The following is a 24,673-nucleotide window of genomic DNA, read 5'->3' as shown; positions in this document are numbered from 1 at the left end:
TTGAACTTCAAATCTGGAAGTTATTCTTTCAGCCCAAATGAAAGGAGGTTGGAAAAATGGATCAGTGTCATGAGCGCAGACATGTGTGGAGCAGGGGAGGTCTGGCTGTGGAGGAGAATGCTGGAATATACTGGAAGCACCTCTGGGAAGCAAGGCGGTATTAGTAGGGAGGCTCATGAAAACCCTAATTACTGCTGGTCAGTCAGAGCAGACAGGCAGGTTGATCAGCAGAGTACAATAGTCAGAAAAGTGAGAAGCACGAAAAGTCAAAGAGAAGCCCTTCCCCGCCAAGAAACCCATGGCAGACATTTTTGCGATGGATGTTGAAGGAAAGTTCGGTCTTCTTACCAGTAAAATTAATAAAGGTCCTGTCAAAAGACAGCTTTGAGCATGACTTCTGTAGCATATGGGGTGAAAACAATACGGAGGAAGCCTGAAGGCAGTACCTGAGTAAAGACAAACATGGACTGAACAAAATCCCTTCCCTTAGGCGTACCGTTTTGTCCCCTTTTGGCGAAGAATTGTGAATTACTATACGTTACTACGAGTTTGTTTTATACCAATATGCTTAAGTTAATTGGACCGCGACCATGTGGGTTTATACTTTCTCAACCTGTTGGAGACATGTTGTCTTCACGAACTCCCAAGTCCAGGAACCATCACCCGTATCGCTCCAGACACGGCTTTGAACTGGGCGGTCACTGATTGGCACCCAAGGTGGCAGTGCAGAAGTGGGCATCCTTGGATGAGCATATGTTGCTGTAAGAGGACTTGCTTTTCCTTGAATGTGCTCGCTACATCTCCTTCCTTAAAAATAACCCAAAGCACACGTTCTATTAATGACATTCCAGGAATACTGTCTTCCCACAAAAAGCTTAACGCATGGCTGACTCTAAGGCTACACCTGAGAATGGGTTCATCTAGTTAGCGCACTGATACTCTGACTAGACCAAGAGTAGAATTCAGAGCTTTGAAAAATTCTCTGTGAGGCTTACCTTTTTTATCCATGCTTTTATCCTGTTATTTCTGCATTTAATAACCGACAGTTATTTCACATGGTCATTGTGCCAGGCTTAACCTGCCTGTGAAGCTTTTCATGATCTGACACCACCTTTGCTTTCTCAAGATGTTTCCATAATAGTCAGATACTCCCTCCCACAGGAGCCCTTGCCTGCTCTGTGCATCTCTGCATATATATTACTTGATTTACACTGATCTTAGCCCCAGGCAGGCCCTCTTGCTTATCTCTACCAGACAGGTGATGGTCGCCCGCATCTCAAGGTCCTGCTTTACCAAAGGTCTCCCCCGTTCTGAGCTTGTACGGTATGAATACTGAGTACCACATTTTATCACGTAACTCTGTACTACTTTCCATCGTTTCCTTGTTTAATTTTTGTTGTTCTTATCTTTCCAATAAGAATTGTGTTTCTTGAAGGCAGGGACATTTCTGGTAGCTCCACGGCACCCAGTTCAGTGATGAACAAATAATGGTTCTCAAACTGTTTTAAACTTATTTTAAGTTCTATTTAAAAAGTCTCCTTGAGAGCAGCTCTCTCTGAGAGAATCGTGATGCTGTATTGTTCTGTGATCCCGCTACCTGTTCCTTTGTTCATTTTATAGCTCCCCCCTCTTCTCCCCTTACCTCGCAGTGGTGACCCAAAGGGAGCATATGGCTTAGTTTTGAAAATTAAGATTAATTGTGTTTTGAGAACTTTGCAGCACCCCTTACAATCTAATTAGCATTTCTCCACGTCACTGCACAGCTTAATTTGAGAAACAGTCTGGAACTACCAGCAGAGCTTGTGGGACACGTTGGCGGCAGCCAGTGCTGATTAGGCTCGTTGGCTGATATGACCACCAGGTGTCATCCAGAAGGAGTGTAAGGCCAGGATTCAGGAGAACAAGGACTCTGTGGGCAAGTAATGGCTTGAAACACCTGGAAAAAGCCAAAATGAGAGCGATTTGACAATGGTGAGGCATCACACAGATGTAAGACAACACTGTGTCATTAATATTCTTTTAGCAGTTTATCCTGCTGTTGGGCACTTAGGAACATTCACAAAACCCCACTTGTCATCTTTTGGAAGCAATATCTCTCATGTTCTATTGCTTTTCATGAAAATGGGTTGAGAGTGGGTAAAATTCTGCTGGATGTAATTAATTAATTAATTGGTATTTTAAAATTACCTGCTTTATTTCTCCATGCTGTCGTGATGGGTGTATTTTTTTATTGTGTGTGTTAAGTATTATTATATTACTTAACACACAGTTTACCCTCCTGATAAACTTGTAAGCACACAGTGCAGTGTTGTTAACTGTAGGCATGGTGCTGTGCAGCAGATCTCTGGAATTTATTCCTCTTGCATAGTTCACGCTTTATCCCAGTTGAACAGCAACTCCCGTTCCCCTGCCCCTACCCAGCTGCAATTTTTATTAATACTCCAATTATCCCCTAAAGAGTTATATAATACTAGAATATGAGTATCAATTTTATTTACTCTCTTTTCCTTCTCTTTCAAGCGGTCTTTTGTTGCTAAATCCTTCAGTGGCGTAAAATTTCATTTTTAAAATTTGTTTATAATCTAATTTGATTATTTGAGAAAATCTCTCTGCAAATTCTGATTCATAAAAGCCTAGTTCCCCCACCTTTTATTTTGATGTCCACTTGTCGTTTTTTTAAAACAGTTACGTTGGACCCCAATTACTGTTTCCATAGGCAGAACCTCATAACCCTGATTTAAATTTCTTCCTTCACAGATTTTTCAATTTAAATACTTAAAAAATTGTGTTCTCTCTCTCCTGAATGGCCTTTCATTCTTTGTGTCCCTTTAATTTCTCTTTTGAATGTTGTTTTGAAAATAGAGTATATAATCTTGAAATAATTGTTACGTATGTGGGGCCGGTAATATTTCCATTTGTCATACTTATCAAAGACATTGCCTTTTGGGAGTGGAAGGTGGGCAACATTCAAGATTCATCTACGTCCACTGCAGTCTGAATGAGTCATTATTTCTGAGACTGTGACTTAGCTTTAATGTTCCATGTGAGTGTTCCTTTTGTATCTTTGCTGTATTCTGTATTTTTTCAACCTTATTTGGCCTTCATTGTATCGATTTCAGTTTCTCCAACTTATCAACATGGTATTATATTATAACCCAATCTTTTGTAGCTTTAAAAAAATCTTCCCCAGCCGTGCAATGGTTTTATACTCTGTTACATTCAAACAGCCTGTAAATAAAGCCAGCAGGTTCTACGTATCATCTCTCAGTTTAACACTGTATGATTCACAATTGTGCTTTAATTTCAAATGCTTTAATCAGGAGTGTACTTTAGCATTATTTGTCATACTTCCTATATGAGTGTGCACCATGTAATTTGCATTCTCTTTGTACGTCACTTAAATTTAGGACATGAAACAGTGAACTGTCCAGGGAGGCAGTATTTCTCCTAACATATTGTTGGAATGTCTGGAGGAGAAATAATTGCCTATTGGTGTAATTTTTTAGAATTCTAGGGAGACACTTTGGTCTAAAATAGGTCTACCCAGGGATTAACCGATGTTGGCAATTCTGTTAGTGCAGATTTGGGTTTTATTTTTCGCTCAAGTCTTTGATTACTGTTAGAATGTTAATTGCCTGCCAGTGTTCAGTCCTTAAGCCTTTCAGCCACCTGCACTTAAGGGCCATCCTAGGTAGCAGAATCCTGCTCAGAAGAAGGTTTTGGTAGAACGCAAGATCATGAGATCATGAGGGTACATGGCCCTTGGCAAAGAAGATGAGGTGCAAGTCGGAAGGTCTGAGGGACCTTAAAGATACATCTTCTGTGTTACTTGTGGCAGAGTGTTAGTTTGATATTAAACATGTGCTTTTCCTTCTCTTTCTTTTATCCATCCTGTGATCAAGTAGCCGGACAGGCCACTAACTATTCTTGGAGGAATGTTATGAGAGAAAATGCAAAGTGTGAGAAGCAAGGAAATGTTCAACTTTTGTATCTTGAGGCAGAGGCAACAGTCTGGAGTGCTGAGGCATCTGATTAGTACAAATTGAGCATTTTAACAGAGCTTTGTAATCTCCAAAAGCTGGGTTTGGGGGGATCAAAATCAAAGCCCCACAGGAATCAATTCACAAAGTTTGTGATATACATGTAGCACGTACTAGCTTTGGGAAGAAATTATATTAATCTCATCCAGAAACACTCTCCCACACACCCAGAATAATGTTTGACCAGACATCTGGACACCTGGTGGCCCAGTCAAGTTGACACATACAGTTCATCATCACAGGAAGGTAAAGTAAATGTTTGTGATCACCAGCTAGAAGGTGGTGGGAACTGGGGTTTAGTCCAGATCTGTGAGATAAAAAAGCTTTTGCTTTTAACAGCTGTGTTACACTATTAATATTTCTGTTCCTATCCAGCCAGATGTCAGGGTCTCCCATTGTAATGCTTCCTGCTTCCTGTACGTTTGTACCGCCATCCCAGGTTAGTGCGTGTCTGTCCCATACCCAGGCCTCTGAAATGATCTGGAAACTGATACCCCTTCCTCTAGTCTGCCCCCCTGTTTCACCCTTCCAGTACATCTTTTTCAAACTCCCTAGGATCCATTTTCTTAAAAGCATTTTATATCATTTGCTTGCTCAGGAATCTTTATGACCCTCCAACATTATGGATAAAAGCCTGGACATTAAGGCTTTTGTGTCATCGTTCTACCTTTCTGACCCTGACTCCACCTGCACAGATGATGGAGATGCTTTGCACTTGGAGCACAGATTTCACAGTCTGAGGTGTAAGGCAGAAATAGCTTATGGTCAACATTTCCCTTGAAAATCTTCAATTTCTCTATAAAGTATAGTATACATAGTTTTATAATACAGTTTAAAATTTATAACAAGTAATTTTTATGTGTATGAACACTTGACACACGCAGAGCTAGGCTGAGGGGATGAACTAAAGGAGAATCCATAATAGAATTTTAGAATGCCTGCAAACGTGCTTTTAAGTCGTTGTCAAGTCCCTGCTTGTGACTTAGGTTTTGGTGGAGAATTCTGAAGGTTTCCCACTTGCTTTCCTGGGTGTATTCAGTTTGTTTTATAGTTCAGTCTCTCTAACATTAATGCACATTAAAAGATTTGTTTGTTATTGTGAAGATTAAATGATAGTGGGGTTTTGTGTGTGTATATGTGTGTGTGGGGGGTGTATGGTGCAGTGGGGGGGGGGTCTTTCTAAAGTCATCTGTAAGTGAAATGTGCTTAGGACCTGACCCCATTCTGCTGCCTTATCCTAGCTGTAGCTGGGTCCAGATAGTACACGTCCTTTCCCAGTTGCTCAGGTGTGCAGAGCTGTAACTCACACAGTGTTGCCTAATGACTCTCCTGATTCCTATGAATTTCTCTGTCCACGACAGAGTATTCTGATTGTGGCATGGGCTACATATCTCAAAGGAGACACGAACAGTGGGATTTCTACTTCACTTCAGGCTGGTCCAGAGGCAGTGGCCTGGGACCTCCCAGAAACTCTGCGTCTGTGAACTTCACTCTGCCCTTGCTCGCGTTCCTTTGCCATCAGAAGTCATTGATCTCACAGTTCATCTTTCCTCCTTTTCAGCCAACAAGTATTAGTACACCTCGTCGTTTCTTTACTGGTGATAATAAACCCGAGTAGTTTGACAAAAGGTTTTGAGGATTAGTTTAGGAGAGGAGGAAATTTATGAATGTGATTAACATTACTTAAAGAAGGGAGATAGAACATGGTTTTAATTTTGAATGAAAGCTAGTTAGACGAGTATATTGTGGTGCACAGAGCCGTGGGTTAGAGATACTCTGCTCCTGGCTCTGCCACTACCGGCTTCCCCAGGAGACCTTGCACCCACCCTCATTTGTCTTTAATTTTCTTATGTTTAACAGAGGAATTGGGTGCTCTCCAGGGTCCCTTCCCAGCCTCCTGTTTGTGATGGCGACACAGTCACTGACAAGCGCGGCAGACGGGAGGGGTGTTCTTTGCATATTTCACCTTCAGAGAAGAACCAGCATGGTTCTTGGCAGAGAAGGCAGTGGAAGAGGACGCTTTGTCCTCATAAGCCCGTGTACAGTGTTGGCGGGATGAGCAATGCGGTACAGGCCTGAGGGGAATTACATATGTGCATAACCTTGTGAGTAGGTGCCCAGGTGGGGTGAGAGTGTGCACACGTGTACGTATGGAGTGGGTTTCTGGGTTTTGAACTGTCTCTCTTGTGGCCTTCAGTTGGGAAAGATTAGCCTGTGTTCCATTGCTTTAGTTCATCCAAAACACTCTGAACACAATAAAATCAGAGTAAGAGCCTCTGCTCCTGTCCTTGGCTCTGGGCTGAAAAATGACTCTATGGGAATGGATAAAATAACCATTCTAAGCTTATCTTAGAGAATCCGAATGAAGCCATTTTCTTGTTCAATATAAACAACGCTTTTGCTCAAGTTCGTATTTTTTTTTTAAGTCTACCTTTGACTTCAAGAAATAAAGGGGAAGAAAAGAGGATCAGGATATGGAAGGCCCAGAGCTGACATCCTGACAGAAGTCCATTTACCAAAAAATACGTTTCAGAAATGAACAAAAAATGTGTCAGACACAAAGTGATGCATGACTAAGAAAGTATCAATTTGAAGGAGGATAAGATGAGTAAAATACAAGTTTATGTTTAAAATGGAAGAGTTTTCATGTTCAGAGGTTAGGAAGTTTAAGAAACTTCAGACTTACTTTGTATATTATTTCTAAATTGATAGATAAGGAAGAAACTATTTTATGAAAGTAGCCAAATACTTTAGGGTGCCGTGTAAAGTCTCTCAGCTGAAGTTTAAATATCTTATGTCCTGATCTGCAAATACAAGGGAAAATGAAAATCTACGTGTCATAGTGATTTTAAAAAAATGATACTTGGGTGGTAGTTCACCTGTGCTAATCCTTTATTTCTCTTTAAAGCCATGAATTTGCTCATTGCATTTTATTTTTTTGAGGTAGCAACAGAGACCAGTTTAGTTCTTATTTTCACTTCTCGTTTTTCAGTGTTAAAACAATGCAGCCTTCCAGATGCCAAGTGATGCAAGGAAATACTGCACCAAAATAGCTAGAAGATGTGTGTGAGATACTAAAACGTCTGGATGGAAAAAATGAAACACTTAAGTCATCTATCAGGAACTTGTTTTGTTTCTGCAATATTACATACCTGGTTTTTAGGAAACATCTGAATGTTTATTGTGATGCTGAAAAAACCTACTAGTGGTAGAAGAATCTTTTATGTTGTATCTGAATGCATCAGAATGATTCCTAAGCTCGAGTGAAAAGCCATGAACAGTTTTGATAATGAGGCTCATCTCCTGAAATAGAATTTGGGAGCGAATGGCTTCCTAGGTGGTTTGCAATCATTTAGAAACAACTTGACAGTCATGCACATATATCTGTCTCTTCATTAACTTGTTTTTTTTTTTTCCCAGTCAACCCGTTTACTTCTTACTCCCCAATCTCGACCCTAACACGCACTTCTAACTTTACCTCATTGATGGGCTTTAACTGAGAAAGCTGATTGCAAGTCTGTCAGGTTTCCCCTGTTGGTGTATGGGATCCATTTTAATCTTAAGAAGGGAACTGCCTGCAGGGATGCCAGCAGCATTCACCAGGAAGCTTCCCAGGGGAGGAGGGTGGTATTGAATTCACTGGAAAGCCTTCACCAGAAAGGCATCACTAGAAGGACACCATGAAGCTCACGAAACTCCCCTTCAGAAAGCCAGCTGCGCAGGCCTGAGGAACTTTCTTGGAAACTCACTAGGGGTGAGTTTCATCAAGCATCCTGACCCTCCTGCCCAGGGTGGTAGGAGCAGGAAAAATAAAGGTACAGCAAAACCAAGAAGAGAAGCCCTGCCTCTTCCAGGGTCCCTCCTGTGTCCTTTACTGACAAAGATTTAACATCATGCTAACTGGCAAGGAAGAAATGTTTCAGTAACAAAGCAGGTGATGAAGGGCAGATTTGGAACTGAGAGGTAATAAGCTGGTAAGTGGCACATTCCTTCTTGTTGTAGAGGGCGAAATCACATTCGAGTATAGTGGAATCATAAAGTCAGTCACAAACCAGGAACATTAGTCTTACAGTGTTATTTTCAAGGATCAGTCCAATCTCCGCTGCTTCTGTGGTTTAGGTTATAAGATGATTATACATTCTCTGTATCTTTGGATATAAGATATCGTCAACCAAAGGACAAACCACTGAGGACCATGATGATACCATCCATCGTGGTAGAAAATCAGTGTCATCTAGACTATAACATGTTATTGACACTCTTGTGCACGCCAGTTTCTGAGATGTTAAAATGTGAAAAAAATGAATATTATATATATTATTATATATAATATATATTATAATTATAATATATATATTATTAATATATATTATATATTATACATATAATAATATATATATTATATATATATGAATATTATATATATATGCAAGACTGGGACATTGTGTTGTACACCAGAGATTGACACACTGTAATTGACTGCACTTCAATTTAAAAAAAAGCTAATGTAAAAAATGTGAAAAAAGATCTTAGAAACTTTAAGTCTTTATTGTCTTAGAATCAGTACAATATAGTAAAAAAGGATCAGAGCTTTGGTTAGCAGCCCCAGCAGATGATTCCTCTTCTCTCTGTTCTGTGATCTTCTACTTACTCAAACCTTTATAATCTTTCCGTATGTCTTACTTCTGCTGCCTCCGTGAAAACTTGGGTATTTTACCTTCCACTCTTCTCATCACCTGTAAAGTTGTCCTCTGACTACACTTGATTATGCACATTATTCCCTAATTGTTTCACGTGTGTACATTTGCCTCCCTACCTCCATTGTAATTCCTTGAGAAGCCTTATTTGCAGCTTTTATACATTTGTATACAAAGTTTGGATGGTTTGATCAGTAGCTCTGGTGAGCACAGTAAAAATCATTCTCCGTCTGGGGATTGAAAATAAGTAGTCCAATCACATCCATGCTTGTGGCGTTTCCTAATCCTCTTTGACTTTATACGTCAAAATGTGGTTGATTGAGGAATGTTGGTGGTCATAAATACTTATATTTAATTTGCATAGGAATTGAACTGTGGTTCACATTTTCAAAGTAGAAGCCAGAGCATGATAATGTAAGATGAACATACTTTTGAACTTGAGCTGTACTGAGTAGATCTGTTAGGTCTCCCACCAACACATTTGCCCAAATCTCTGGAAAAGTATATTGTTACCATTAAAATCAATTCAGGCTCATTGCATCTTCCTTTCCCGGAGATCTGGGTCAGAGGTAACTCTCATTGGCCAGTGCGTGCTACTAGAAACCAAGGTAATTTCAAGCATCTCTGTTAAGCAAAGATATTTCAAAAGGCAGGAAAAGAAACGGATACATGGCTTTCCTCACTAGAGAAATTCCTTACAATGTCATGTTGGAGGAAAATATATTTTAAAAAGAACATTTTGTAAGAACGCATTTTAAACATTTGCAGTAGTGACAAAGGGAAAGGTTGTTTGGCAATTTAATTTTCCACTGTAAGGGTACAAATTAAAATCTGATGCTACATAAACCTTGTTAAAGGGCCTTTGGACAGCAAAGGGTTGTAAAGGAGAGAGGGAGAAAAGAAATCATCAGGTTTTTTGCCTCCGTAGTAAATTGATCTCTTGAATTACCTTCTTGCAGAGGCAGACCATAACTCTGGGGTGAAGTCTGTATGGCTCTGTGGCTCTCCTATTTCCCCCCAATAAATGTGCTATTAATAAGAGTGGTGAGTTTGAAGGATGGGGGGTTGCATCTGTATTGCACTCATGATTTCACTGGACCTTCCTTCTGTCCGATCATGCGGTTGGCGGCTCTATCTTTATCCTGAGAAAAGAGGGCTAGAAAGTAAAAGTATTTCTAACTCTGATTTCTTTTCCTCGGATACTTCTTTTTTTAAATAGTTACTTTGAACAAGCTTTATTTGAATTTGATTTTGGGAATAGAAGGCTGATGGTAGTGAGAGAATACCAAAGCGAGAATGGTTACCTTCGTTTCATTCAGCCTTGAGTGATGCGAAAACCATCACTATTAAGATTAAAGGAAAAATTATTGGAAGAAGGCTTTGGATTGTGAGATAAAGTTCGTTCAAACTTTTTTCCAGGCTACTTATTCTAGTTGATCAAAATTTTATTCTTTTATTTGTGGATGCATCCTGAATCACAGAATGGCAAGAAGTGATTTAATTCTTGGGAAATGTGAGAGGTCTTTGAGTGATTATTAAAATTTTAGCTAATATCATGAACTAAAGGATCAGCCTCACCATCTACGCCCAAGATGGCCAGAATCTAACACCTATGTGATCATTCTCTCCTCACGATGCCTTTGTATAACAGATTAATTTTATTTTCCCTTGGAGCCTGAGTATACACACTTGAAGTTGCATTTAATGAAACCATTCTCTAAAAGAATAAAGAGCTGAAATATATACCCTTTGATTAAATTTGCTCAAACCCAGGACTTTTTTTTTTTTTTAATATACATTTCTCTGATAACTCTTGGAAACAGAGAGGAAGCAGTTCTTTGCAAGAGCTGCATTTTTGGTCTCCTCCACGTTAGATTAGGGAGAGGAGGAGAGAGTCCTGAAAAACTAGAACCACAGTGTCCCCTCCTCACTGCCCCCCACCATGTCTTTGACTGTGACTGACGGAACATTTGAGAATGCCACACAGCCTATCAAAAAGATCTCTGAACAAACTGGTAGGGTGTGGAAATGCCAGGACACACTGGGGACTTTCAAAAGCTAAGGGCCAAAAACTCTTTGTCTCTTTCAGTTGTTTTGAATGTACAGAGGCAGCAGCTGTGATCTGTGGCAAGAAAGAGCGAGCCAGAATCAGATCAGAAGCTCTGGATCGCAGAACTGCCTCCACCCCTTACTGAGTCTTTCTCAGAACCGGTTAAGTGGGTTTCTCATTGTAAGGTAGAGGCGACTGTATTTCCTAAATTATGTCATCCAGTGAGACCATATTGGGCAAATAAAAACTTGTGCATAAGCTCTAAATTGCTGTGAAAATGTTATTTATGGTTGTTAGTTGGTGGTATGTTTGGCAGCATCAGTAAATGATGCTTCTCTGCTTCCTTGTAAAAGCATCTCTTTTACTCCATCTCTTGTAAATAATTCTCAAAACATGGTAAAAACACTACTCATCTTGCCACAAGATCTAGCATCAGTTCAAATACAGTGTCATCTAAATTTATGTGGAAAAAAAGATTTAGTAGATGATCAAACTGGTTGTGGAATGAACGAACATTTCTTTATGAATGTTGAACCTCTCTGAGGAACCTGTAGAGTGGAAACATCCACACAGATCCTTGGAAATTCTGAGTAGACAGGACCAGGGACGGACTGATAAGAAGATGACCTCTTATAGAGAATGATTTAAAGGTGCCCAAAAGGTACTCTTGTACAACCTTTAGTGATTGATTTCTTGAGGTTTATATGTGAGGTTCTTACTTAGGTTCTCTTGAAAAATGTGATTTTGAGGACAGAGAGTAATACATAAAATCATGACATGAAAGGTAAGGTCTCACAGTAGAAGGAACACTGAGCCAGGAGTCCGGAGTTCTGGGCTACATGTATTCTGTTCTCTCCTTAACCCAACATGGAAAGTCAGTTCTAAGGAGTTGTCTGTGATGGTGAATGGCAAATATTGGAAATTCTGCGCTTCTGCAGTTCCAACAATGAAATTTATTGCTCAGAAAATCAAGGCATATGATCAAATGGTAGAATTATGAAATAACTCTTGAACGCCTTGGGGTAATAGTAAAAGGGCATGAAAAATAGGATGAGAAGAAACAATTACTATTTAGAGGAGGGTACAGTGTTACAAGTGGTTTCACTGGAGAATTATCTCTGAAGAAAAATAATAGACCTTATTGCTATTAACCAGCTATGGAGTGGGGGACATTGTGCTTTGAGAAAGGCAATCCTGATGTGGAGAATTTTCCATGTTCCATGCTCCTTGGTTATCCAGTGAAACCTAGCCAAATGTGTGGTAGTGTTTACAGTCCCCATGCTTAATTGATAGCCTTGACCTGGATGTGTTCTCAATTTTCTAATTATCTCAGGGAAGAATTGTTCAGTTTATTCAAATTTGCATGCCTAAACTGATTTCCAGTTGCTGAAAGCTGCCAGCGAGCCCCTTCCTCATGCAATTTTGAGAGAGTTGACTATTATCATTAGTAATTCCTTCTAAGGAGGGCCATTAAGAATCTTGGCACCAGTCTCTGATTCGTTTTCAGTGTCACGGGAGAGAGATTTATTTGAAGTTCTGCGGAGCTGCTTGAGTCCTGTATCTTTTTCAGAAGGAGGTGAAGGTAATTGCTCTAATGCTCTGCTGTGTAGTGGGTCCGTAGGGATCGCGTGGGTAAGACCTTAGCAAAGCCTTTCAGCCTAGAGACCCAAGCCTGTGTTACAAGACTCTTCATATTTCTTAGTACTGGTAACACTGGGTAGCTTACGTGAGTGAGAATACAATGATTGAAGCCTTATTCCCAAGGGAACAAAGAGGAAGCAGATGGAGGCCCTTTCTGGGATGCAAAGGCTGAAAGAAGGAAAGTAAGAGGATTGCCTGTCTTGCCTGTTGTCTATGGCCCTCTGTTCCAATTCCAGTCTCCTTTTGCAGCTCTCTCCCCTTCTGCCTGCCTTCATGAATTCTCTGCTTCAGCCGGGTTGGTCTACTCATTGTCCCTCAAAAATGTCTTCTGTTCTCACCATATTGGGCTTTCTGAATGCTATTCCACTTTCCCAGAATGCACTTCTTCTTCCTCTCCATTTGTCTAAAACCACTAAACATCCCAGAGCCAGCTCTCATTCCATCTTCTATGTAAAGTCCTCCCAGTGTCCTGAAGTTAACAATCCACAAAGCCCCTCTTCTCTACCACCTGGAATCTTTCATTTGGATCGTTCTTCCCAAGGTCTTAGTCTGCTGGGCACTGGGCCTGGTGCTAGTGATGAAACTGTGAGCAAATCAGGGGAGGCCTGCCCTCCCCATAAGGAGCTCTCAGTTTAGAGGGGGTGGAAAGATGCTAATTAGTTGTCAAATTACAGCTCATATTTATAGTATTTACTTTGTTTCAAGAACTTCACTTGATATGATTTTGGTTAATCCTTCCAATAGCTTTTGGGTCCTTGTGTTACGCTTCATGAGGTAGGCTCTGTTATTTTTCCCATGTAACAGATGGGAAGATTGAGGGTCAAAGGGGTTAAAAATAACTTGCCCAGAGCCATCCAAATGCTGGAGCAGTTTCTGAACTCAAGCAGTCTTAACCACTAAACACATTTCTCCAGGCCTCCAGGTATTTGACCTTCACTTTTATTTTTTACCAACTGCCTTGTACTATACCTCACCCATGTGTATGCATACCTGGCCTTCTCACCTACACTGTGATGCAAAACCAATGAGGAGCAGTTAGGAACACAGGATTTGGAAACAGACCTCTATTTAAATCCCAGGTCCCCTGGCTGTGTGACCGAGCGAAAATTGATCTTTTTGACTTTCTATTTTCTTCTTTGTGAAATGGACAAAATAATAACCACATTGATGTGATTAAGCTTTACTAAGATATAATATACATAGTTCTAAGAAATGTAATTTATGTAACAATGCCTTGAGTGTCTAGCCCTCAGTAAATGGTAGCTAATATTATTCTTTGGAGCCTCCACCCTTGCCTGTCAGCACAGTGGTTGACACACAGCACTACAAACATCTTTCATGAATAATTGAACATAGTGAAAACCTAAAACTTCAAAGGAATCCTCAAGAAAACCCCTTGGACAGTTAATTTTTATTAAATGATATGTTTATGACAAAGTTTTGTTATTTTAAAGTATATAAAGTGGAACAAACTAATAACAAGTTACAGGAAATTTAAAAAGTATTAAGTATTGAATAAGAATTGTTTAATGGCAAGTGAAAATTTGAGAACTTACTTTGATAGGAATTTTATGACTAATAACCATTTATATTCTTAGTACATACATACTTTTCAATACATAGCATGCAAAAACTTCTATAAAGTCATTTTTTAATTTTGTATTCTATTAATACAAAACTTTTAATGAGCACATAGTGTATGTAAGATGTTAAAAAAAAATCTTAAACATTTTTTTCCAGTAGTTTCAAAGTTTCCCAGATTACTAAATTCTCATTTAAATGATCATATAATGGTCAGGCTTAGTCTGAATTATCACAAATTTTTAAAAGGTTATGTTTAAATAAATTAAGTATCAAATATCAGATATCCCTCATTCCCTTTCAGGGACCTACAGAGAAAGTAAAAATTTAACCTAATGAATTTCTAGGTACTTGGAGACTTTCTAGGTATCTTTCTGATAAAGATTTTAATTTAACTCCTTTAGGTCCAAGAACACCCTTTGCATTATTTTTATTCTTTTAAAGTTGTTAAGGTCTATTTTATGACCTAGGATATGGCAGTACAGTCTATGAATATCCCATGAGAAAATTTCCTTGAGAAAAATGTTTGGTTCTGCTCTAATGGGGTGCAATGTTCTACAAATGTCAATACGATGAAGGTGGTTGGTGGTGGTGTTCATATTTCCTACATCTTTATTATTTTTTTCCATTATGGATTTGTTTATTTCTCCTTTCAGTTGCTATCAGTCTTTGCCTCTTGGGTTTTGAAGCTCTGCTGTTAGCCACGCATACACTTAATATTATTATGCATTCTTGCTGATCGGACCCTTTATTACTGTGCAGTGCCTCTCTCGATCCCTGGTAATACTCCTTGTTTTGAAGTTTAATTTGTCTAATCTTTACATGGTTAACAGATTTTAGTTGGTATTTACGTGGTGTATCCTTTTTCCGTCCTTATTCTTTTAACCTACGTGTGTCTTTACACTTAAAATAGGTTTCTTGCAGTTGGCTGTTTTCTAATCTGTTAATAGAAGTTTAGACCATTTATACTTAATTACAGATACTATTAGATTAAAATCTACCATATTTACCATTGTTTTCTATTTGTTCCATCTGTTCTTTGTTCCTTATGCCCCCTTTTCTGCCTGTATTTAGATTGAATATTTATTTTATCTCTCCTATTGGTAAATTATTTATTAACTGTGTTTAAAATTTTCTGGTCACCTTGGCTTGTATCTTTAGTGTCTATTTTCTAATAATATCAGCTGCCTTATGTGTAGAGTAAGAACATCATAACGGCGTTCTCCTAGTTCCTCCCTCTCATCTTTGTACTGTCATTTTCAGACATTTGACTCAATACATATGATAAGCTAAAAACACATGGCTAAAATCTTTGCTTTAGACAGTAATGATCTTTTATGTCCGTTAAGGTTGAGAAAAAAAAATTTACCATTTACCCTCATATGTTATTTCCAGATCTCTTCATTTCTTTGTGTATATCCAAGTCTGTCTGGTATCATATTTCTTTTGATTGAAGAACTTCTTTTAACATTTTTTTGTTGCAGTTGTGCAAGCTTTCTGGAAACAAATTCTGTCAGTTTCTGTGTGAGAAAGCAAACACTTCATTAAGTTTTTTCATCCTTCATTTTGAAAGATATTTTACTTGGTATGGAATCCTAATTTGATAGTCCTTTTTTTTTTCAGCACTTTAAAGATATCACACCATTGTTTTTTTGGCCTTGCACAGATGAAAAGCTGTGCTATAATTCTTTATTTTTAAGTATGTAATATATTTTTCTTCTATACTCCAATGGCTGCTTTCAAAATACTCACTTTTGTCTTTGTTTTTCAGCATTTAAATATAATTTGTCTAGGGGTGTTTGTGTGTGTCTGTGTGTGTGTGTGTGTTGCTTTCTACTTGCTTGAAATCCTCTGAATTTCTTAGCTGTATGATTTAGCCTGTTATGATTTCTAAAAATGTCCATCTACTGTCTCTTTAATTTTTCTCCTGCCTTGTTCTCTCTTCTTCTTCTGGGATTCTAATTACACATTTATTAGGTCATTTGATGTTGTCTAACTGTTGGATGTTCTGCTAATTTTCTTTTCCACTCTTTCTTTGTGTTTCAGGTTGGGCAGTTTCTACTCACCTGCCTTCAAGATCATTGATTACTTCCTTGACGGTGCTGAAATCATCCAAGGTAATCTTCATATCTTTTAAAGTGTTTATTTTATTTCTAAGATACCCATTTTGCTATTAATAGTTTCCACCTCTCTGCTGAAATTCCCCGTCTACTTATCCATGTTGTCTACCTTTTCCAGTAGCGTACTTAAAATATTTATCATATTTATTTTAAACTCCTTGTTTATTAGTTGTAATATCTGGTTCATTTTGGAATCTGGTTTTGTTGGTTATTTTGTCCCTTGACCACGAGTTGTTTCTTTTTCTAAATTTGTTGTGGATCTCACAAGTTTTGCTTGAAAGCTGCCTTTTTGTGTGTGACAGTAGAGACGCAGATAAATAGTATTTAGGCCTGGAAATGGGAACAGCTCGTCTTTTGCTAGGCGTACCGAGTGAAGGGTTGTTTTAACCTCATTTAGGAGCTGGACTGAGTTTGAGTTTTGTTGTTGTTCTGCTTACCTTCGGTTCACCACCGGCTTCAAACCTGGGGGCTGGTTTGCTGAAGGGCTTATGCTCAGGGTCTGGTTCACCTGCAGCTGTAGGCTTTTCTCCCATGCCGGCACCTCAGAGGCATCTTTCTCCGTGCTCCTGACCGTCTCCGGGGGACAGATGCTGTTGCCTGTTACACAGTGCCTGCTGGCCTGACTGGGGAGGTTCTGTTCTGGCCTCAGTGTTAGCCGGGCCCTGTGCCCCTCGTCTCTGGTGTGGGCTCTTCAGTGACCCCGTCCTTATCCCGGAGCTATAGCACTGCTGCCTTTCTCCAGGGCAGGGAAGTTTCCCTTTTCCCTTCCCAGAATCATGACTGGTCTTCATATGTGTCCTGGAAACAGCAGGCATCACTGCCCTTCCTCCAGCTACTGAAGGCTCTTGTTCCACAACAGGAAAGGGTCCATACGGGCCTTGTGTATTTTCTAGAAAGAAAGTCGCTCCCCAGATCCAGGCCCCACCACAGCGGAGGCTTTCTCTTGTCCTTTGCCATGACCCTGATCTTCCTTGAGATCACTGTGGAAGGTCCTCCCAATGGGGTTGCAGCTTTCAGAGATTCTAAAATCTCATACTAGCTCACATTCAGTCTTTAGCTGTTAGTTAAAGGAGTCTTCTTACTCTTACAGGGAAGTCCTGTTTTCATCCTATGCACTGAGTCCATGCTTGTGTCTCGTTTTCTGTGAAGGTGCCTGTTTTTCCTTAGATTTCGGGTATGACTATGGCACTTGCTGGATTCAGGAAAAGTTAAGATTCTGTAAATTATCCATATTTGTTTTTGTTAGAGGGAGAGTGATGCACTTTTAAGTTTGCTATATTCCAAGTGGAATATAATGTCACTTAATTAAAAGAAAAAGAAAATTGTGCAGCCTTCAATGAAGGTTGCCAGTTTAATAAGTTCTTTGGGATAAAAAAAAAATCTTAGAATTTGAATAAAGGGTGAATCCAGTTGCAAAGTCTACAAGTGGAATGGCGGGGAATAAAGCTGTTGGCTCTGAAGATGAGCCTAATAAAAAGAAACAAGCATCAGGAGGCTCGAAGGGGGAAGGCACAGGGTTGTACTAAGGTGTCTTGTTTGTGTGAGTCAGCAGTGATGCGTAGGGTGAGAAGAGGTCAGAGATGTTTCTAAATGTCACATCCATGCGTCCAGGTTCATTGATACCCATAAGGGAAAAACAGTATGTTTCCATTGTGAGGAGACTAAAAATGAGAGATTTAAGAGACTTTTGGAAGGTGAATAGCTGTTATCATCTGCGTACAACTCAGACTTAATACTTAGAATGTGTGAGCATGAAGCCGAAAACAAAACCAAACAAAGCAAAGCTACCTCCTCGTTCAAAAAAGAGTCAAATAGTGTATGTGGCTGGTGATCACATGCATGAATGATGAAACTGCCCTTACATTAATAACTGATAGTTAATCAAATGAGATAATATATGTGAAACTACTTGCTCAAACATCGAGTGAAATGAAAATGTAACGTATTGGGATGGTAAATACTGCTTTGTTTAGGAATGAATATAACCCGGTATATGTTTCAGAATGAACTTAAGAAATATCCACAACCAAACAGATGTTGATACTACTGTCTTTATGAAAATCCTGGTAATGCTGATTGTATTTTTGGTAATTTAAATAGTTTGTGGTTGACTGGTTGATGTTCTGCCTCCTCCATGCAGCTTTCCCTGATTCTTTTGACCGACAGTGATGGTCTCCAATTTCTCTGTTGAGCCTACATCCCTCCATGTTGCACTAAACCATTTACAGTGTGGGAGGACACAGTTTTGAAAGCTGTGTTCTTCTCTCACCTTCTTACTACATTTTTTCTCCATGTCCAGACACATAGACGTTAGCACCCGTTGCCGTCAGGAAAGTCTGTCAATGTAGAAACTCAGAACAGAAATGTCAAATTCCTTGAGATTTAAAGTTGATTTCGGAAAATGTTGGGAGTGATACCTGAGCTAGTTATGTGTCCCTGTAAGAGAGCTTGGGTCCGAGCCTGGAGATGACCTGGTCTCTACCTGGGTGAACCAGCCTTCACTTGAGTGAACGCGGTTACAGCAGCTGGGCCAACGGGCTGTGTGGTCACCTCGTTGCTGGCCAGTGAAGGCCGCGACCAGCAGGGCCAGTGCCCAGCCTGCAGGAAGCACACACTTGTTGGCCTCGGGACTGCTCAGCTTAATTTCTGAATCTCTCCATGTGGACAACCGCTCTTTCATGACTGGCCAGGGTCCTTGGAAGACCCAGGAAAAGGAGAAGTGGGCTTGGGACGCCTAAAGGGGTAACTGTGGTAGGCGGTCCCAGGTGGTCCAAGCCTCTCCTCCACCCCTTACTTCCTGACCCATGAACCCGAGCAAAGTGGAACCAGAGAGAATGGGCTCTAGAACCATTTCCTCATCCCCAGCCACCAGGCCAGGAGACAGCTCACCAGTGTTAGTCCTAACCTTCTGTTTCATGTTGATTAATTATCCCTCCCATTTATCGTCTTGAGGTTCGTGTACCATATCTTTTGTTTGGTCCAATGAGTGCACTGAATAATGTGGGGCCCTCGAGTATATAATAGGTTTTGGGCAGCCTGGTCCTGAAGGTGGTGCCATGGAGCTGGATTGAATCAGAAAATGGACATGTTCCAGTTATCTATTTCTGTGTACAAGCCACCCCCAAATGTAGTAGCTTAAAACAAAAATCATTTGTCTGCTCATGAGCTTGTGGGTCAGTAATGAGGGTTGGGATCAGGAAGTGTGTTGTCGGGTGGCCTTGCTGTGGTCTCTCATGTGACTGCTGTCTGCTGTCACCTAGTGGCTCAACTGGGGCTGGATGGTCCAAGGGGGCCTCCTTTTATGTCTGGTGATTGCTGCCTGGATCTCTCTCTCTCCCATTCTCTCTGTCTCTGTGTCTTTCTCTCTCAGTCCCCTCATCAGGTCTCATATGCCAGGAAACTAGCCCTGGCTTCGCACATGGTGGTCTCAGGGTCTCAAGACCAAACAGCGGAGGCTGCTAATCTGTAGTTAGGACCCCATGTGACTGAGGTCCAGGAGTCACACAGTCACTTCTTCCACATTTTCCTGGACGAAACAGTGCAAGACCAGACCAGATACAAGAAGAGAGGAAAATAAACACTGCTTCTTGATGGAGAAAGTGGCAGTTACACTGGAAAAGCACTCGCTCAGAGGTATGGGAATAATTGTGACCGTCTTTGAAAACAAATCACAGTATGTATGTGAATGCACTTAGCATAGTGCTTCCACTTCTACTGATTCCCTAGTAGGCAGGGAATCAGTGGCAGTGATGATGGTGGTGATGGTTTTAATACTGTGAATTACTATTGGTAGCTTCAGAATTGAAGATTCTACCCCTTGTAGAAATATCAAAATCTACAATATTGAAAGTCACTCTCCATAAGACATAGGAAGGCTCACTGGCCCTTTTATCATGCTCCGTTGTTGCCTTGATAGTGAAATAGAATGCTCTGACGTTCCCTGAGCAGACAGTCAGCAGTGTGATTTACGACCCTGAATTCACTGCCAGAAGGTCAAAAGGTAGAGACAACAATAATTTCTGTCTCCATTCTTACTTTCTGAGCTGGTAGAACAGTCCCAACAACTTCAGTTTCGAGGCTTAAATTTATTCTTGTACCAGGTTTTAGACTAATGAGTTCAAGAATATTTTACTGGAATATCCCTTTAAAAATACTAAGACTAAGCTAGTTTTTTTTTTTTTAATCAGTCATATTAGCAAATCTTCAGAGAATATCTCTAGTTGTGGTGTTTGAGGCAGTAGAATCTTCCACATTCAGTGTTACTGGTAAACTTCCAGGCTAGCTCTTGTAAAATGTGCCACTTGGAAATAAACTAGAATATTCATTTGTTTTGCTGGTGAGAAATGGAAATGGAGGAGGTGACATAAATATGTGAGTTGCTATGTTGCGTTTATAATCAGAATACTCTGTGTGAAAAGCAAAACAAAGACAAACCCAGCTTTGGTGGAGTGGTGGGGAGGTAAACACTGCTAGGAGCCAGTGAGCAGCACAATGCAGTGAATTCAAAACAGTCCAGAATTGCTCAGACCCAGAGTGTCTGAAGGTCCAGGCAGACAGTGAAATGCATCTATGGCCAGTCCTTTATTTGTCATTGTGAACCATCAGGCACCAAATGAGACCCATTGATTTTTGTGTGTCATAAAATTTTATGTATTATTAGAAAAAATAAAGTGTTGCCTTCAGGAAAGACATTTTCTTAGCACAGATAATTATAAGGAATGTAATGACTGAGTGGATCATTTCTGAGAAAGAGAAGGGGCAAGTCTCATTGAAAACTAATTGCATTTTTGGTCCACGGTGATGGCAGTGCATATGCCACAGCAGCTCTTTGCAAAAATGGACTGTTGCTTAGGGTGGAGAGAGGCTCATTTGTCTTCTGAATTCCTGAAGAAAGCATTTCTTTTTCTGTATTTGAAAGGTAAACCTTTTATAAAGCAGGTCCTGAAATTCCAAATTGGAGAGTGTTTGCTTCTAAATGTTCACACTCTTTTATATACAGGCTTTATTCAGGTTCTCTATTCTGGTGAACTTGGGTTGATGACAGAATTAATTTTAAGGCAGCTATATTAATAGACATCTAATTGGTGGACCTATTATCTGCACATCAGACTGGATTGTTCTAAACCCAATCGATTAGGTGGAGCCATTTTTACGTGGTCCACAGCTACACAGGGAGTGAGCACTGAGGAGTTAAGAAGAAAACTTTAATTACTGCCCTCCGTGACATATCGCATCACCCGCTTTCTCACTGCGATTACCAATAGCAATGAATTTAACAAGTCTGTCTCAATTAAACTGATTGGTTATATATGTTGTTTTAAAATTAGACGTCATTGATTCCCTATCACCTACTTTCTTAACCACAGAGGATCACATTCAATATTATTGCTGTTAGCCAAGGCTTTTTTCCAGTGTTTTCAGAGAAAAGATACTAAAATACCATAGGGACTATGCAGACTAACATTCTCATTGGACAGGCTAACACTTGCTGCAAACTATTGAAATTAGGTATTTTGTTCAAAGTTACACAGCCAGTTAGCAGTCGAGCTGAGACAGATTTTTCTGGAACACTTCCTACTATTGCTTGAAATTCTTGTAAAGCACATTTCACCATTTTACATGATTGCCTTTCAATGGTCAGCATTCCTCCCTGGGGAAAGTTCTTCATCACATCTTTGAATTAAACTCACTACCGTACTTCATTAGTTTCTTCCCCAGTTGACCTTTGAGAGCCCAAACCTAAAACCAAACACCAGGAATTCATGACCCTAAAACTAAAATATCTAAACGGCATGCCAAGTGTTTAGGTCTTCAGTTTCCTTAAGGAAGTATTCTATTTCTCAGTTGTTTCTTGCCAGGTCACATCTCCTGCCTCCTTCAAAAGTTTGTATATTGCTACTGTGAAGCCTATTTCTGCCTTCTACTAAATTAAAGAAGTGAAGGCAGAGGAAGTCAATTTACATTTGCTGCTGATTCATTAGCTTGTTGATTTAATAAATATTTATTGATTATTTACTATATGCTGGATAGTCTTAAAGTATTTGGGCTTACAGCAGTGGGAAGAAACCGAGAAAACATGCCTGCTCTCATCATGATGACATTCTAAAGTAGAAGACAGAAAATAAACCAATATTTAAATACATGATATAGCAAGTGGTAACAGGGCTGTGATGACGTAGGAAGCAGGATGAAGGAACTGACAGTAGCAGGCAAGTATTAACTAGACAGGGTGGTCAGGGAAAGTCTCCTTGAGGATATTTGAGCTGAGATACAAAGTGAGGCAGAAAGCCATGCAAATATCCGGGGAAAAGATGGGAATGTAAAGTGTTAGCTACTTTGGAAAACAATGTGGAAGTTCTTCAGACGCTTAAACGTGGAGCTACCATATGACTCAGCAAATCCACTCCAAAGTATATACCTAAGAGAAGTGTGAAATTGTGTGTCCACACAGAAACTTGTACTCCTGTGTTCATAGCAGCGTTATTCATAAAAGCCAAAAGGTGAAAAGAACCCATGTGTCCATCAGTGGGGGTGAATGGATAAACACACTGTGGTATGTCCACATGATGGGATATTATCTGCCCATATAAAGGAATGAAGTACTGGCACATGCTAACATACGGATGAAATTTGAGAACATAACACTAAATGAAACAACCCAGTCACAAGAGACCACATATTACATGATTCTGTTCATATGAAATGCCCCGAAGGGTGTTCTATAGAGATAGAAAGTAGATTAGAGGTTGCTTAGTGCTGGAGTGGATGAGGGTGCTTAGGGAGGGCAATATCTGAAGGTTGTGGGGCCTCTTAGAGATTATGAAAATCTTCTAAAATTGACTCTGGTGATGGTTCCATTTTCGAGCTTCTAAAACCCTGACACAGCACTGCTAAAAAATCCTAAATTTCCTGAGTGATAGGAGGGTTACTCATCAAGAACCCTTTTAAAATCACACTTGTTTATGCTAATGAGGTGACTTAGGGTGGGGCCTCTGGATGAGCCCAACCTGGGGCTGGTTCTGAGAAAGACCCAGTGATTAGAGAGTTGAAACTTTAAGCCCCATCGCTGACTGCTGGGACGTGGCGGGAGGGCTGGAGATGAAAGCTCTATAAAAACTCCCGGACAGTGATATTTGGTGGGATTCCAGATTGTTGAATGCATTCGTATTCCGGGAGGGTGACGTGCTCTAACTCCAGAGGGGACAGAAGCCCCAGAACTCAGGACCTTTCCAGGCCCTGTCTGTGTGACGCTTCCTCTGGCTGTTAGTCTGTTATCCTTTATAATATCCTTTATTATAGAACAATAGACTTAAAGAAGTGCTCCCCTGAGTTTTGTGAAGCATTCTAGCAAGTTATAAACCCAAGGAAGGAGTTGTAGGAACCTTCAATTTATAGCTGGTTGGTCAGAAGTGCAGATGATAAAAAAAAAAAAAAAAAAAAATTCACTCCAACATTCACAGCAGCATTATTTACAGCAGCCAAGATATGGAAGCTACCTAAGTGTCTATTAACAGATAAATGGGTAAAGAAGATACGGTACATGGTGTATACAATGGACTATTACCCAGCCATAAAGAAGAATGAAATTTTGCCATTTGCAAGGACATGAAAAGACCTTGGGGGGTATTGTGCTTAGTGAAATAATTCAGACAGGGGAAGACAGATATGTGTTATCACTTACATGTGGAATCTAAAGAACAAACAAATGAATATAACAAAACAGAAACAGATTCACAGATAAGGAGAACAAACTAGTGGTTACCAGTAGGGACAGAAAAGGGGGAAGGGGCAGAATAGGAGTAAGGAATTAAGAGGTGCAAACTACTGTGTATAAAATAAATAAGCTAGAAGGGTATACTGTGCAGCATAGTGAATACAGCTAATATTTTATAACTTTAAATGGAGTGTATTCTGTGAAAATTTTGAGTCACTATAATTATAGACCTGGAACTAATATAATACTGTAAATCAACTATAGCTCAACTAAAAAAAAAAGTACAGGTGATAATCGGGACTTGCATTGGCATCTGAAGTTGGGGAGCAGTCTTGTGGGACTCAGCCCGGAACTTGTTGGATCTCCAGTTAAATAGTGTCAGTTCTGAGTTGAAATGTTGGACACCCAGTTGGTGTTTGGAGACCTGAGAATTGGTCGGAGGTGTTTTAAAACACCCTAGACATTGTATATTTTACTTCAGTGAATTATACCTTATATGAATTATATCTCAGTAAAGCTGTTATTAAACAAACAAACAAAAACTGGAGAAGTTTAGTGCCACTGTCTCCACTGATGCTCAGGCACTGAAGTTTTACACGCAATTACTTTTGCACCATCAGCGCAAATGTTAACATGATGCAAAGTGAATAACAATCCAGTATTATGAAAATGATTTTGACCTCATGGAACACCTGAAAGGCCTCGGGATCCCCCAGGCATCTAGAGACCACATGGTTTAAGACAATGAAGGGGTTATATGGAGCAGCTCTCACATAATACCATACCACACCTTCCCTGGAGAGAGCTTCCAAAGCAAGGTTTCACTTGGA

The 24,673-nt window shown here is 39.9% G+C and overlaps 1 long non-coding RNA gene across 2 annotated transcripts in view; it reads left to right on the top strand.

The window, feature by feature from the left end:
- LOC105073941 (uncharacterized) overlaps positions 1 to 24,673 on the top strand; it is a 310,618-nt gene that overhangs the window by 150,563 nt on the left and 135,382 nt on the right. For both annotated transcript variants that reach the window (XR_835743.3, XR_012503281.1), the window contains exon 3: positions 16,056 to 16,126. This is a non-coding gene — a long non-coding RNA (uncharacterized LOC105073941). The remainder of the gene's footprint in view (positions 1 to 16,055; positions 16,127 to 24,673) is intronic.

Source organism: Camelus bactrianus, chromosome 30 (assembly GCF_048773025.1).
Source record: "Camelus bactrianus isolate YW-2024 breed Bactrian camel chromosome 30, ASM4877302v1, whole genome shotgun sequence".
In the NCBI taxonomy this organism is placed as follows: Eukaryota; Metazoa; Chordata; class Mammalia; order Artiodactyla; family Camelidae; genus Camelus; species Camelus bactrianus.
Note: the sequence above shows the minus strand (reverse complement) of the source record. Positions and strands in the feature narration are given on the sequence as shown.